The sequence below is a fragment of the Nilaparvata lugens genome, chromosome 2 (assembly GCF_014356525.2).
Source record: "Nilaparvata lugens isolate BPH chromosome 2, ASM1435652v1, whole genome shotgun sequence".
Taxonomy (NCBI): domain Eukaryota; kingdom Metazoa; phylum Arthropoda; class Insecta; order Hemiptera; family Delphacidae; genus Nilaparvata; species Nilaparvata lugens.
Genome location: NC_052505.1, coordinates 86,219,769 through 86,223,651, shown reverse-complemented (window position 1 = coordinate 86,223,651; position 3,883 = coordinate 86,219,769). Strand labels below are relative to the sequence as shown.

The 3,883-nt window shown below is 31.0% G+C and overlaps 1 long non-coding RNA gene across 1 annotated transcript; it reads right to left on the bottom strand.

Moving 5' to 3' along the window:
* Positions 1-368: 368 nt before the first annotated feature.
* On the bottom strand, positions 369-2,400 carry LOC120350019. Its single transcript, XR_005570576.1, has 2 exons — positions 2,244-2,400; positions 369-628 (listed from the first exon to the last, which is right to left on the bottom strand). It is a non-coding gene; the product is annotated as an uncharacterized LOC120350019 (long non-coding RNA).
* Positions 2,401-3,883: the final 1,483 nt, after the last annotated feature.

Here is a 3,883-nt window from a genome sequence, read left to right as displayed (position 1 = left end):
GGATTGCCAAAACAGTCGAATCCCGCCAAGCATCCCCTTATCAATCATATTATCAAATCATTCATGTAAAAGTTTGTGAGGTCAACATTTTATTCAAAAAATTATTTTGAAACTGCTAAATGTAGCCAGTTCATCAATTTTTGGACGTCCACTATTTTGCTGTCTTATAAAGTCTATGAAATTAAACGGAACTCGACAAACACATGATGTGTGCAGATACCGCTGTACGGTACACAGATCAATCAACCTAATAGAACTTTAAGAACGGCAAAAAATAAGACGTCCAAAAATCTATGTTTGTGTAACTCGTAAAGTCAGGCCTACAGGTACTTATCCTCATTGGATGCATTAATAAAGCAAAGTTTCCTTCAATGTTTGCAAATTTATTCAACCAAACCAACGATCTTATTCTACTAAACAAGCTGCAGAAGGTCATCTCGAGCAGAAATAAGATACAAAGTAGGTAACAATTTTACATTTGTCTTCAATGATCCGGGGGAAGTCCATCATCGTCGTCGTCGTCATGATTTGGAAAAGTTGGGTCGGGATCGGGTGAGGAGCCCTCTACCAAGTTCATTGGAAGAACAGCCATCAATATCAGACCAACAAGTAGAAAAAGTAGTTTAAACTGAAAAGTAGTAAAATAAAAATTTAAATCCAATAACATATTTGGTGGTACAGTGTATACAATTTTTGAGCCTAGAAAAATGCCAGAAATCAGAAGTCTTCAAGTTACAAAAATGGTTTTTATTGTCTTTGAAAATCACTAACAACTGAAAATAATATGATAAGTCAAATAAATGATAAGAATTCTGGAATTCTATCATGTTTCAAAATTAATATGCATCAGAACTAAGTTACAAAACTGGTTCTTATTATCTTTGAAAATTATACCAACAAATTATATGGTAAGTCAAATAAAATTAAAAAAAAAAATGAAATTAAATTTTTAATGAAATTATATGGTAAGTCAAATGACCGATAAGAATTCTGGAATTCTATCATGTTTCAAAATTAATATGCATCAAAACTTGAAAGTTCTAAAAGAAGTGTGCATATTTATCAAGTGACTATCACTTGGTGAGGCATAATAATGGACTATTCGAGAAAAAACCAAGCTATACTGGTAGATTATTCTATAGCAAGCTACCGCTCATGGTGAAAAGAATTGAAAATACCCAGACATTTAAAAACCAATTGAAAAAGTATTCAATTGATGCAGCTTTTTATAGCTTACAAGAGTTCCTTTCAGATTGAACTAGCTTCAAAGAATTAAAATATGACGAGTGATTAGAGTAAGGCTGTATTATTATCGACTTATCTGTTCACTTGACTATTTCGTATGGATTGGTGATTTATACAGTTTGACTGTTCTGTACTGCATGGAATTGAGTATTCATAAGAATGACTTGTCTTATACTCCCTCCTGGAGTCTCCAAGACGAAATCTTAAAAAAATCTTGAAAGTAGGTACAACTAGATACAAATCAAACGGTAGCAAAAAATATGCTTATTCAATTTTGCTGATTATGCTTAATTGTCTCATTATGTCTGAAACTGATAAAATTTCAGAATATACCGGTATATACCAGAATATACTGGTAATGTTGCAGGTACAGAAAATTATATCTATTTTATCTATAAAATTTCAACAAGTGAATCTAATCATGATGAAATGCAAAATTTGTAATTAGGGCTACTGGATAGTTGAAATATTTTGAAATTCCTAAAATAGAAATGAAGTAAAATTTTGTACTCTGTATGGACTTTGTCATAGAATGTTTCTTGTATATTCTGAAGTTATTCAGTTGGTAAAATGGTAAATTCACCTTCCACTCTGATGGAATCATATAGTGGGTAATATGAATAATATACACAAAGTTGAGTGCTATCGCGAATTTATTGTAGCTTAATAAAAACAATATAAAAATCTTGAAGTACCCTTTATTTTTAAAAACTTTAAAATAGTTCAACAACTAGTTTCGACCCTAACTTAGGTCATTTTTGAGTTGAAAAATTATTTTTATATTGTTTTTATTAATTTATTAAAAGTAGCCCATATGAATTAAGTGTTTTCATTGTAGCTAATACATACATATTTTGTGGAATAATATGATTCTTATTCAACATGAAATTTTAGATAACTCGAATTGAAATTTTAGTGTAGCCTAATACATATACAAATGTTATGGGATAGTAAGATTCTTATTCAGCAATGAATTTCAAATTACTCAATGGACTCACCATAGTGTTAATTTCCATTATTATTGAGAGTTGGAATAGCAATGTGAACTCCTTTCAATTTCCTAGTACAGCACCCGGAGTAGTATACCTGCTGTGCTTTGCGTGTTGCCATTTTATACACAAGGTTGAACAAAGATCAATTGCGTACCAGCTATAATAGGAAAAGTGAGGATACTATTGAAAGTACAGTATTTTCCATGTGTGAATTTGTACATGTCATATTTTGAATGAATTGTCGAATGAGTTATGATGTGATCAACTCGTTAACAGACTTTTTGTGTGACAGGCTAGTTGGCCTGTTACCAACTTTTGTCATTTGTTCGCTTAATTGTTACATTATTTGATGCTCATTACCGTCAAGGTCTTTAGGCTTATTTTAGGAGAATAATAGTAGCCCACGAATACAGTCTATTAAGCAGGCACTTATTTTTATAGAATTTTAAGCAGGCACCTTTTCCAATTTTATTAGAGAAAGTGTCAAGTCAATTTGAGAAAGTAGGCTATCGATTATATTTGAGAATAGTCACTTGTAATTTATTGAGGGAATGTCAGATGTCAATGAGAATAGTCAATTGTATTTGGAAAGACATCACATGTAATTGAGAATAGTGAATTGTATTTGGGAAGTCATCTTCGTGTGTATCTTTTGCTTGGTGACATGGCTTAATCAAAGTTAAATTTAACTTGATGGACACGAGCAACCATTGTCCTGTAAACAAGGGATCCAACTCACTTGGACTCTCTTGGACCCCTTGCTTAATCAAATAAACAGCTGTTAGAAAATGTAGTTTAAAAATTTTTCACCAGATGTCAGCACTGATTGGACTTACGCTTATACCTCTTGTATACTAGATTTTTACCACTTTCAGCTATCGATTACTGTAGCTAACTCAAAAAATGAAAAATGTCACTTGAACCCCTTGTATTCTGACCCCCTCAAGTGATGACTTCTCAAATACAATTGACTATTCTCATTTACATCTGACGTTTTCTCAAATACAATTGACTATTCTCAATTACAATTGATACTTTCTCAAATACAGTTGGAAAAGGTGTAGAAAAAAATATTAAAATAAAGAAAATGAATGGAATAATATTAATTTTTATATAAAAATATTCTCTATCTTGACAGTTTTTGACGATAAGGTGACAGCTCAATCTGCCCTTTATGTTCTGTTGAATTTTGTGAGTTGAAAGTGAAATAATTACTGGAATAGAAGTATCGTCTTGCCATTTTGTAGCAAAGACATCTTCAAATCAGGATCATGTTGATTGTGAGGGGTTCTTTCCATACCGTACTTTTTACCAATTCTGTATATGGTATTGAAACCGTTGTATAACTATGTTCAATAGGTAATCATTGAATAGACTATTTTATCTATGACCACCAAAGGTAGAATAGAATAGAAAAACGTTTATTGAATAAATAAGCTACCTTAAGCGAACCTCAAAGAGGCTGCTTGACAAGGTACTATTAAACAAAACATGTAAATTCAAATATAAATATACATATATATCAGTGAACTATCTTTTTACTTAACAGTTAAATTTACTTATCAGTTTATTACACTGATAAATTTAAGTACATAATTTAAAATTACGTACTTAACAGTTAAAATTATCATGATATCAATTAATTA